This window comes from Ursus arctos, unplaced genomic scaffold, assembly GCF_023065955.2.
Source record: "Ursus arctos isolate Adak ecotype North America unplaced genomic scaffold, UrsArc2.0 scaffold_6, whole genome shotgun sequence".
NCBI classification, from domain to species: domain Eukaryota; kingdom Metazoa; phylum Chordata; class Mammalia; order Carnivora; family Ursidae; genus Ursus; species Ursus arctos.
Genome location: NW_026623078.1, coordinates 32,449,817 through 32,462,865, shown reverse-complemented (window position 1 = coordinate 32,462,865; position 13,049 = coordinate 32,449,817). Strand labels below are relative to the sequence as shown.

The 13,049-nt window shown below is 37.0% G+C and overlaps 1 long non-coding RNA gene across 1 annotated transcript in view; it reads right to left on the bottom strand.

Moving 5' to 3' along the window:
- Positions 1 to 12,129, bottom strand: part of LOC113253034 (uncharacterized) — a 33,015-nt gene extending 20,886 nt beyond the window's left edge. Inside the window, exon 1 of the long non-coding RNA XR_003315211.4 lies at positions 11,942 to 12,129. This is a non-coding gene — a long non-coding RNA (uncharacterized LOC113253034). The remainder of the gene's footprint in view (positions 1 to 11,941) is intronic.
- Between the last annotated feature and the right edge of the window lie 920 nt (positions 12,130 to 13,049).

Below are 13,049 nucleotides of genomic sequence, written 5' to 3'. Positions count from 1 at the left end.
AGTACAGAGGACAGATGCCAACTGTCTGAGGAGGCCAGAAAATAGTTCCCGAATCCATTTGCTGGACTACCAAGGTGGAGAAGGACATTTCAGACTGAGGGCCCAAAGGCACAGAAGCATAAGGGCAAGGCTTACTGGAGGGGCGCCTGGGTGGCACAGCGGTTAAGTGTCTGCCTTCGGCTCAGGGCGTGATCCTGGCATTCTGGGATCGAGCCCCACATCAGGCCCCTCCGCTATGAGCCTGCTTCTTCCTCTCCCACTCCCCCTGCTTGTGTTCCCTCTCTCGCTGGCTGTCTCTATCTCTGTCGAATAAATAAATAAATAAATAAAATCTTAAAAAAAAAAAAAGGACAAGGCTTACTGGAAACCTACATGTAGTTCTGGGGGCCTGCAGTGAAGGACACATACTAGGGAAATGTAGTCAATGAAGCAGGAGAGGTTTGGAGAGCCCAGATTGTGAAGACCATTATATGGCATATATGACAGGCATTTAAACTCTCTGCTACAGAATATACATGTGAGAAAGCCATTCTTGTATGTCTCCCTCTTGAGACAGTTTCATCATAGAAAGGAATGAGTCTTGTTTATCTCTGTGTATCAAAAGCCTAGGAAGGGTAGTACTCAGCAAATATTTGCCACACACAAAAAGTGAATGAATGAATGAATAAAAGAACAGTGTTATGCACATCACAATATATATTTTAACTGCAGGGGTATGCGATTAGAGGGCGTCAAGAACGGGATAAAAGATAACAGTGAAGAGGAAATTTTCTAGCAAAGGTATAGTGAGAAGGATATTGGAAGGTTATTCAAGAGAAGGACTGTCATTTACCAACAGAGAGAACACAGAGGGTTGTTTGGGGGCAGGGAGATGTGAGGTGGAGAAGGAGGGAAGCAGCTTTCAAGAGAATACAGGTGGGTTTTGAGTTGAGTGGGAAATGGTTGGATTTCTTGCTGTCACTTGGGTCTGGAAGCTAGAGCTAAGGGTCATGCCCTGAAAACCTTGGCAATACCTCTTTACATTGACAGAGAGAATGTACAGAGTAGGTAGAGACTAGAGTGAGTTCTGGGGTTGTAATTTAGGAAAAAAACAAGTGCTTTTCAGAGATTCATACATATTATAGAATCGTATTTGTCATCAAGGATAGAGAAAGAGGAGCCTGGAATGTGGGCTTAGGAGGAGTAAGGGATAAGATGAATCTTGTGGCATGAAATCTATGGAAAATTCAAGGGGATATGTTTTCAACGGGATTAAACTCTGCAGAGAGGAGTAAATCTAGCACTATTTGCTATGTGTTGCTTGACAGTATATTTATTGGGGAAATTATGTGATATCTATGGAATTAATTTTAAAACAATTTTAGGGGGCTGCTTTGCTTGGTGCTATATTTTTTCCACGAGTTGGATGCATTTTATATTCAGCAGTGGAAATTGAGCATTTTTAAAAAGTAAATCATACTCACAAATGACATTTTCATGAAAAAAAAAATGAAAGATGTTAATACGGTGTAATACCAAGAGGATACAGTGAATGCAATTACTTGTTTGCTCAAGGCATCATTAAGTAAGCTGTTGGTAGGTGCAAAAAATAAGAGACCCAAATGGAAATTTCCGAGCAACTGGTGTGTTGACTTTTCTTGTGGGAGGTGCTCTTTGGGATAGCTATGGTAATATAATATCGCTGGAATATATGGGAATAGTCTTAGTGGCTTTGAATAGAACAAAATTATTATGAATAGAGGCATAACTGAAGATTCAGCATAGTAATTTATTTACAAAATAAGGATTGTTTTCATGGTTGTGAAGAACAGTGAAGACTCTACTGTTTTTAAGTTTTTAGAAATTTAAATTATAATTATAATTCAAATTTTAAAATATTTGTTGAGACTAAGGAATATGTGTACCTATCTAAGTGTCTGTGTTGTGCAAAGGGAATAGAGGTCTATATTTTTTATAAAGAATTATTGAGCGTATAACATATAAAAGAAAAACATATATTAAAAAAAAGAAAAACATAAGTGTGTCACTTGATGTACTCGATGATTTTTTCACAAACTGAACACAGCTGTAAAATCTATACCCAGACCAAGAAACAGAACATCAGCAGCACCCCAGATGTCTTCTTTAATCTCCCTCCCAATCACTAAGAGTGAACACCATCTGCCTGTACAACATAAAATCTAAATTTTTAAACACTAGATTTTATCTGATTCTCTACCATGTAAATGGATAACAGTTCACTGAAGATGGTGCATTTACTGGTTTACTTGTTTTCTCCTTTATTTAGGCTTTAAACTTGTCCACGGCAGGGATTATGGCTTACTCTGCTCATGTTTGCTGAAAGGGTCTGGTGCAGGGTTGGGAACATGGTAGGCATTCAAAAAATAAATTGACTAATAAAAATGGAATGCAATGGAAGCAAAGAAAACCTGAGGACCATTAGACCCGGAATTATTCCTTGTGATAAAGGTGTTTTGGTCTTGGTGGCGCTGAAGGGCCAAAATATACCTGGACTAGTTCTCATTCTGAGCTTGACTCAGGGCAGGACAGAGAGAATAATAATTCAGTAGGGCTGGATTTAGGTTTGTATGATTGGGTAGCAGAGAAGCGGGTTTATAACGGCAGCATTTCACAATCTGTTAGGACATCAAAAAGATACTTTAATCTAACAAACTTTTTCTATAGTAGAGCGTGGGCAAGATTTTTCCCTTCCATTCTTCAAGGAGGTTAAAATAGTCCCTTTGCCGAGACCACAAGGAGGTTATAGTTGAAGGAAATGAACTTCACTAGTAATATTTCATCACTGTTGTTCATTTTACATATATTTTAGAGTTTTCTCTCGATGTAGCTACTGATAAATATTAGACACACTTAAAATGTTACAAAAAAAGGAGAATAAGCAACTCTACATTTTGCTGCATTTCATTATCTAAATGTTGTCAATAACCTTGATTTTCTTATTCTTTCATTGTACAAATGACATTTAATTCAATGATACTAAAAATAATTAAGATTAAGTGACTGCTTACTATAAACCAGCCCTGTAATTTACATAAATGAACCCATTATAGCCTCGCAGTTATCACACCTCGTAGTATATGCTGTCCTCATTTTAAGGAAATGAGGCTTAAAGAAGTTCAGCTTCTGGCCAAAGCCATAAATCAAGTGGGTCTTTGACTAGAGATTCAAATCCAGGTCTGTCTGGATCCAGAATCTGGGCTTCCACCTTCTAGAAGACGCTTCAGCATCTTATCAAATCCTGATACTTTGGGCTTTTACCCACTATTAAATACTTGATACTGTTTACTGAAGTTTTGTTTTGTTTAATGACTCAATAGATATCCTTTTAACTAGAAAATATAGCAGTCCTGAGTGGAGGTGGCACGGGGGGTGGGGGGGTGTAGGGTTGGGGCGCTGCTGTCTCTGGTGTAGGCAGTCGTGAAGAGAGATTTCTATAACACACCAGAAGGTTGGTTATAAATTTGGAGCAAGGATACAAAACTAGAAGGCAAAAGTCCCAAGTACTACATTCAACTTAAATTGGAGTATTACAGAAAGGCATCCTTGGCAATTCTATACATGGATACAGGGCTTGCAATTCTGACCAATTTAGTTAACTTTTTGGGTAAATTTGTTGTCTCGGGAAGTTCCAGTTAAAAAGAAAAAGCTATCGGTCAGTTTCCATTATTATTACTTCAGCCTGAATTAAATGAACACATTGTAGGAAACTGTGCTAGCAGTATCATACCAGTGAGAGGCAAACTACCAGGTAGGGTGCTCAGAAAGGCAAACTGGTCTCTTGAGACAAGAAGACAAAATTGTCTTAGGCTCTGATTATCTCCCTGATGAAGAGGGTTGAAAGGAGAGGGTGGTGGTCTTCTCTGAGAGCATACTTCCCAGTGGCTTCCTGGTCTCCTGGAATTGAGTAGGTCACTAAGATCAGGCTCTCTTCCTTATAAAACTGTTCCCAGGCTCCCTGTAGGATGAGTGTTCGTCTCAACTTGTCACCCAGCCCTTGGTGGCCAATTCTCTAGCCTTGTTTCACACTTTGCTCCCACTGTGGGTTTTGGGGCATCTTTGAACTTCTCTCAATATACCTTCAGGCGTTTCTTAAGAGTATTCGAGAACTATTTTGAAAACGGCAAATTAGTGCTTGCTTCTGTGTATGCTACATTTCCTAAACTACTAGAACTCCATGAAAGAGGGTTTTTGGGTGCTGAAATCTGCAACTCTCCCACATGTAATTTTAAGTACAGCAGGACACACCAAACAGGTGACAAGGAAGCAGGTAGTAATAAAAATAAAATACTGTTGTTTTGTCTTTTAAGAATGAATCACACATGTGAAGAAATAAATCTATTCCTTTAAAAGCTGGCAGATTATTTTAGGCCATATCAAGAGAAAAATAGAATGTGTTCCATTAAAAATGATTGAGAAATGTTATTCTTCACTTTAAAATAGTTGTCACTTAAATTATAATTTTTATTCTCAGCTCAAGAGTAAAAAGACAAATTTTCTATAACCGGATAGCTATTATAAAGCTAACCAGATACCTTTGTCTTTCTTCTTGCTTTTATATTAAGCCCTATAGACTAAGCTCTTGGCTATAAATAAAACTATTGATGTTAAAAGGTCATGGCTGTGACCTTTCACATGTTTCTTCTCCACTGTATCTATATACACTGTATACTTTACCCAGAGAAGAGATTCTTTATTTAAGAGAGCTTAAACTGTTCAAATTTGTAATGTACTGGGGATTTTGGAATGTCTAGGGGACTTAGTGGATAAAGAACTGACCTTTCATCTCTGAACCCAGACACAGACCAACCTCAGATAAGTGAAAAAGTTTTGTGTCAGTTGCCTGTATGATAAACTGGTACTATCCACTATCTTCCAACCCAATTAAGCATTACTGGCAGATCTGGCCTCAAGAGGCACATGGAGTATAGAAATGGAATTACTTCTACTCTTGGAGAGGGTGTCTGAACCTTCAAGATAGGATTTTAAGGTTATAAATGGGAAACATTGGCCAAAGTAGCATCTAGAGATAGAAATCCATAAGCCCATGTGAAAGCCACCCCTCACTCCCATAATCGAATGCAAATTTTAGATCCTGGGATATTTCCAAGGTTCATGCTTTTAGCTTTTATTTGCTATGTCTTCAAATGCTTTTATTTGCTATGTCTTCAAATGCAAAATATTTGTACCATTTAATCTACAGGAAAAAACAAATAACTTGACTGTAGCCAACAGTAGCAGATGTGTGTAGTGGTGGCATGCAGTGAAACTTGGGGCTGACAGAGCCAATCTAATGTTCACAGAGAAACGCAGACTAGAGTTTCTAACATATTAAATAATACACAAATCCCTGCATTTTATATTAGGGTATGTGATATGAAGTTGTGACAAGTTTTCATTTTATTATTTAAATTTCACTTCCTTCACATTAAAATGAATTCCCTTTTCAAATAAACATTGGAAATAATTAAAGAACACATAAACTTGAGGACATACTTGCTGTTTTTTTACGTCTTTGATTTGTCAAATATACAACCCAACCCAGTAGATGTTCACTACCTACTTTATCATGAATGGATGAGTGATGATCAAAAGAGGTACTATTGCATGTTGGGTGGTCATTGTAAGTCAGAAAAAAAAAAATCTGTTGAATGTTTCAATTTTGCAGAATTAATGAGAGGGAGGAAGTTGAACACTTCCTATAAAAATATTCAAGTAATTTAAAATTTCAACAATGAAAGGTGTCAAATTTAACTTGAGAAGAGCCTTTAATGGAAGTTAATACAGTGATTAAGTATCTTTATTTTTCTCCCTTAGAGAGAAGACAATGGCCATTGTCATTTAATTTAATTTAAGTAGAGCTTCATTTACATATTACTGAGATCTTTGTAATATGCAGTTATACAGGAACTATTTTAAAATTAACAAAAGAAAAAGATGTAAGGTTTTTTTCTTGTGGATATATGACAAACGACAAGGAAAAATAAAGTGGAGAAAACCACTAATTTAATCTCTTTGGTTAGATTAGAGTTATTTTTATTTACTTTTTAATATTTTTCTATATCTTTGTGTGCTGTACACAAAGCATATTTGTTATTATTTTTTCTAACCAGGAAAAGTAACCTCTGAAACACACGCTAAATTCTATCTGGTTACAACTCTCTCTGTAGCCATCATTCATGTTCAGAAAACTAAATACAGTATTCATTCTGTAAATTTGAAAACCACTAAGTCCTTTGGACATCAAAGGGACAATACTTGAAAATGTTTCCTTGAGTAATTTGATTTGAAAGTTGAGTGAAGGTTAATTTGAAGTTGAGTGAAAGTTGAACTCAATAAAAGTGAAGAACCCAAGTTCAAGAGCAAAGGTGAGAAGAGTGGCTAGAAGGGACCAGGAACTTGAAAATACTTGAGGGGAAATGCGTTGAATGGTTCTGAAGGGAAGACAGTAAGCCTATTTTGATCTATATACATAGACGATCTGGATACCTTATATTCTCAGTGTTAAAAGAAAAGAAAAAGGAACCAACAGGTCCCAAATGAATCACTTGTGCTACGTCCCGTGTCAACAAACTAAGACTTAATACCTAACTGGAGTTGCAGCGTCTTCCAGGAAGGTGATCTTTAACCAGCCAGTCTGGAATCACCTGGTCAGCTCTAGTGAGGTCATCTGCTTGATAGACCCCCATCTTCCTTGAAACAATCCACTCTTTATTAGAAGCCCCCTTGACGCACCTACTTCTGCTTGTAAATGCCTTCCATTTTGTACAACTTCTCCAAGTTCCTTTCTTTCTGCTAGATGGGATGTACCCCACCCATGAATCATTGAATAAAGCCCATTAGACCTTCAAATTTACTCAGATTTTTTTAAACAATGGGTTTAGCCCAAAGTAATTAGATGAACCAAGTCATTATTTAATAAGTACTTTAGTGAAGACATTTAATGTGAATGGCAAAAATATTAGCAAAATAGGAATATTAATACAAAGAAAAGAAGTAAAAACGCAGAGGTAAGAGATTGAAAGATCAAGATATGAAATATCCAAACTGCCTTCACATTGGAGGTGAGAAAATGATGCTGTGTTTTATCTTCAAAGAGTAGATTAGAAATACAGCCTGAAAATCTGAGAAGGATTGGAGCAGAACATTTTTGTGAGAAAAAACAATAGCTAAAATTCAAGTTTTGTGACTAAGGATTTTTGGTTTTATGTTTTAAGATGATCTATTTTCTCCATATGGCTTTTCAAAGGGAACTTGGATATAATCAGTAAGAACCATTTAGAAATGGCTTATCCTGGAAATATTATCTTCTTACACTCACTATTTTTCCTATCTAACACGGGAAACTAAAAACAAAACCCTGAATTCTGATACCAGCACACAAAAATTTTAGCCAAATCTTTTGTTTAGAGTTGAAGTTTTTTTGTTTGTCTTCTTTGAGAAACTATAGAAATAAAGCTCTCAGCTAACTTGCGGTAAATCATGGCTTCCTCAGGGCAGAGCTATACAACCACACGTGGCTGCAAAGTTCACATTCCTGTGAATTACATATTTTCGTAACCTTTGTCTAAGCATCTCCTTTACAGCATGGGTAACAATTAGAGTTTAAGAAGTTACTTACTTATTAATTTAATATACGTGCACCCCACTAGGCATGAAGATGTGTCTACTTTCGCACCATTGTATCTGAGGTGCCCGACTGCATGACACCTAGTAGGAGCTTAATAACTGTTGAATGAATGATTCCATCAGTGAACGAATAAAGCACTCCTTGAGCTTTCATTTTGACTTAATTACCACGTAAGAAAACGAATGCTTGCAATCGAGTGGCTTTCCATTGCTCAGAAATGATTTTTACTATTTGAAGGATGAATAATGCTTTTAAATTTTATTGACTCAGAAATAAGCATCTTTCTAGAAAGGAAACAAAAAGCAAATATACCACCACGAACAAAAACATGTAATGCACACAGTGCCAATTTAACTAGGAAAACACAAGTCTGATGATCATTATGCATGTTTTTCTTCAAAATTTCTTCCTATTTCTCACACAGAAAGGCCTGTTTAGAGATGTCACACGTGGTCATTTAAAACCATGTCCACTGATTTAATGTCTGCAGGCACTCGATGCATAGTCAAAGCCAAGAGAAGACCACTTGCTTTAAAGATGATAACACCTTTGGAATGTTAATAGTGTAAAACTTTCTAAAGGAAAATGATTTCTTTACTGAACAAGGAAAGAGTCAGATTGGCTTAGTCCATTTTGCACCTTTGTGCTAGGGAATCTGTAGGTTTAAATTACAGCAGCTTTAGTCTTTGCTTTTCAATCCCTTAATCCTTAAGGAGCATAGGTTTCAGTTCAAGACAACTTCACACAGAACATAAGAAAAGACTCTGTGAGCCTACCTCAAGTATGATGATCTTTTTTTCAGCTGTGATCTTTTGCTTGCATCCCATAGTAAAAATGACTTTGAGGCAAACCAGTGTCAAATAATTAATGCATTTTCAATGAAGGACTTTTTTCCACTCTGCTATAATGCAATGCATGAAAAGCAATAAATACTTTCATGTAAGCCACTTGTACCTGTGGTTTTCATCACTGTTTCACTGGGATCCTTCACATTAGAGAACCTTTGTGAGGTGCCTAAGCTGAAATGGAAAGAAAAGCTGGCCTGGGAGGTTTTACATCTGGTAGCCTACCCCATTACTTACAGGCTACATCTTAAAAAAAAAAAAAAAAAAAAAAAGAAAGTCATACAGGTTGAATTGGGGCAATTATGTTCTGATCTAAGACATATATATTTGTCGATTATTTCCAGGTGTTTCTTAAAAAAACATGTTTTCTTGATCTATAATTAATATTTTGCGATGGAGTTCTAGCAAAATGCCACAAAACCACTCACTATTTCTCCATGCTGTAAATGATATGAACTAATAGTAACCATATTAAGATTCTTAGGTTTTTAAGCATTATCCTAGTTTGTGTCACAACTATTATTTAAAATTATAATATCCAGGTGTTGTATATGGTATTTGATCAAAGGGAATGGAAATGTAATGAGTTATAAGTTTTCTCCCCGAGGACTCAAACTGTACATAATGGGAGAGGGTGTGATTTATTTTCTGAGTCATTCTGGAAACAGTTATAAAAACCTTTAGTTAAATGTTCGTAACTGGGGTTATTGAATCTGCTGATATTTACCACTTATGGGGGGAGTTATAGGAGTGCATTTTTTTTTGAGAGGAAAACTGAACTAAAGTATCTTTTAAAAGAAACCTCTATATATCAGAAAACATTAGTATCACCTGCTGATTTTTTTTTCGCCTGCTGATTTTTTAATGACTATTTCCAGGCTCTGTGTGACATGTTCACAGAATCCAAACCAAACCAAACCAAAACAAAACAAAAAACCAAAAAAGCAAAAGCAAACAAACAAACAAACAAAAAAAAACTTCAAAATTGACCTTTAGAGATAACAAAAAGTGACACTTGATTTTTTTTTTTTTGGATGGTGATGAATGCTTCCTCTAAATTACAATGAACAGTAGAGCTATAATTTTATGAGAACATTCCTAATTTTCCCCACATTAACCTTGTGTTAGGAAATGCTAACAACTTTGAATTACAAGACTAAATCCTCCTCCCGTTCTCTGCCATCAGTGAAAATGATCAGTCCTTCCCCTTTAAGCAAATGCAATAAGGAAGCGTCAGAAGTGGGTTGAACACTTTTTTTTTTTTTTTGATCTTCCTCAAATATTGTTTGACCTTAATCACTGTCTTCCAACAAGCTTAACATGACATCACCTTGAAACAAAAACACACAGCTCTCAAGTCCGGCTCTGGAGTGAAAAAGCCCTGATTATTAGTCCTCTGTGTGATCTTTCCAGATCGCACTGATGAGATGAAGTTTAATCTCGTTTCTCTCCTCTCCAGCACCACAAACCACAGGCAGTTTAAGGCAGCCTGAAAATCTCTTACATCTGGAAGAGCAATAATTCATGGGATTTCGCCTGACAGCCATGACAGGCAGCAGGGCAGCCAGAAACAACCGTCTCTTATGTTGTGCTGTTTGCAAAAAATCAGAAGAGGAGGAGTCGGCACAGGACCACATCCTTCTTTAGCATATGTTAGTGGAGAAAACCCTTTTATTTTCTGCCAGATGCTTCATGAATAGGTCCTAAATATTACATAGACAGTAGCTATCACTTCCAAACAAAATTCCTGGGTGTCTGCTAAGCTGCAAAGCGTATGAGGGCCTATTGTCTGGCAAAGGGTCATGGTTAAATTTGCAGAGATTTTTTAAAATAGATATCTCAGATTCTACATGTAATTTATAGGCATTTGCACACCCTGCTGTGCATGAATACGATACCATCTTCTGAGTGGGATTATTTCGTGAAATGTATATGGGATTTAGCTACAGTAACTTTTACTGGGCAGCTTAGAATGGCCAGCAAAGTACTAGAATTTACTGCGGCACAGCTTGCGCTGTCAAGCTCAGGGTTGGTGTTTATGATTTCTGCAGAAGCAGAAATAAACAACTTCTCCTTAATGGCCTTCTTTATGTGTAGGCAGCAGTGGCCCTATCTGGTCTCACAACGGTAGCCGGTGCAGCAGCCTGAGGAACCGATGGCTGGAAATTTGCATTTCTGCTTCTCTGACTTCGCTGTGGCCGTAGCCAGAAGTGGGGAAATAGACTGCAAATGTTTGAATGGGTAGCATTCCACTCTACTGTTTTTAGTGCTATAAATACATTGTGGATAGAATGACCCAATTTTAAGACTCTGACAGGGAGGAGAGAAGGCAACGGCCGGATTTATTTTCAGATTGTACGTTGTCGATAAATCCCGTAAAAATACTCATCAAAGGCAATTTAAATGACTTCTCTGAGAGGCCCGTTTTTCCGAAGTATGCGATATAGTCACGTCACCATTCAACATGCCTTTCAAGGGACATCGAGGCAGTGGTCAGAATTCTAGGAAGCATGAGCACGAGCGCATGCGTAGGTTAAATATGTATTTTCCTCCTTGGGCAAAGATTTAAAAAAAGGTAATTCCCTCAAACTTTTCTCATGTAACAAGAGTTTTGAAAGTTCTGAAGAATGTTGACGTACGCTGTATGTAGGAGCAGGCAGAAAATACATTTTTTAAAAAACGAGACAACCGTTTCATGCCAAAGAAAAACAATTCCTTTGCCAAACTACACATTGTTAACTTAAAATGTGTTCCATGTGGAAATAGGAAGACTGGTTTTAAGGAAAGGCTAGTGATCTGAAGTCAGCTGGCTCCGTGCCTGTCAACTACACATTTTGGCTTCTAGTTTTACAGCTAGAATTGGAAATATTTATTTCCCTATTTAAGAGAGGTTCTTTTCCTTTGCCTAGTAAACCAATGAATTTGCCTGTAAACATGCGTATAGAGAAAAAGACTTCCAGGCAATACGCAAGGGAGGAATAATTGAAAATCTCTCGTAGGCAACATATTATAGGTTGGAAAGATTGCATTTTATTCTATTCTCATCCTGTCCGGCCCTTTTGCCAGCATTTTTTGTTTACTCATCACATTTTCTGGAAAGAAATTAAATTACCCAAGCCTTCGGCTTTTGCGTTTGAAAGCTTATGACCACAAGACAGACACATACTTGGAAGACGTATCTCTACTGATGACAATATTTACCTATCACCACTGTTTAGAATTATCAACATCAACAAGCCTTCCGATATAGCCTGTTCCTGGCTTCTTTGAAGTAGTCGCCCTATTGCCGTGGTCTTTTGCGGGCTACAGATGAATTCTCAAAGGCAGCATGAACCCCCAGCGATGAGCAGTCATTGGAAGGAACTTACAGAGCGAAGGAGTCTTGAAAATGTGAAAAAACTATCTCTCTCTCTCTCTAAAATTCGTTTGCTAGTCATATCCCACTTACCTTGGATCACTTAATTTATCACGTTTTTCGGTGTTTGATCTTGGCAATAAGGAAGGCAGGAAACTGATTCATCAAAGTATTCTCATGTTGTTTTACGTGATGTGAAATGGTGGGACTTAGAACTTCAAGTACACGTAGAGTGGTAGCATCGATCTCAGTTTCACTCTCTCAAAGGCAAATCCAGAGGCTTTCAGTAGCCAGATTTTAGTAAGTCTGAGTGGGCAAGAGCTATTTATTACAATTCTGAGAGCATAAAGCTCCTCCTTTTCACACATACCCCTTTGCTGGAATACCCAAGTTGTATTTATGATTTTGGATTTTATTTCACAGCATTCCAGTTTAGTTTAGCATGATGTATTTAATAACCATGTCGACTGTCTTAATTACCCTATAAAGCAGGGTTCCATTGGCATTTGACCCTCCACGGCATTCCAGAGAAACTGCAGGACCATGATAATTACCAACCGCCTGTGAGAAAATTAAACAAAAAGGCCCAACTTTTAAACCACCATTTTAAACGACCTATTACATCTCAGGAATAAATCATTGATGAAATAGCTTGCTTAACAGGAAAATAGCTATTCCATAGCAAAGAATTTCCCCTTGCATGATCATGAAGAGAATATTAAGTATTCTTCAGCTCAAAAGGTTAGATTTTATGTCTGTCCAATGCCTTTTAATGACACATTTTTGTGTAATTTTACTGTAATCAAAGCCTTTTCCCATAGAGGTTACAGACTGTGGGTATTTGTCAGTCTTAAACATTTTGCTATCCATGGAATATTAAATGCACTTATATATGGCCAGAGGAAAAAAATCTGTTTATAATTGGAAAAAAATTCAAATTAAAAAAAGATCTATGAATAGTTTTACTTCCTTTGATTAGCATGGCCATTTGCTATACATTTTGCAAAAAGTGCTAATCAATCACTCCGTGTGATAAGATTGATTTATTAATTGCCAGCATAGTCCAAAAAAATAGTGACCCGCTTTGAAGATCTAAATGTCTGGATTAATTTGAGAGTGGTGCCAATATGTCATAACTAATCATGACATATCGTTATATTCATTTCTATGGAATAGTTCTATCAGTCCGAAGCTCAATAAA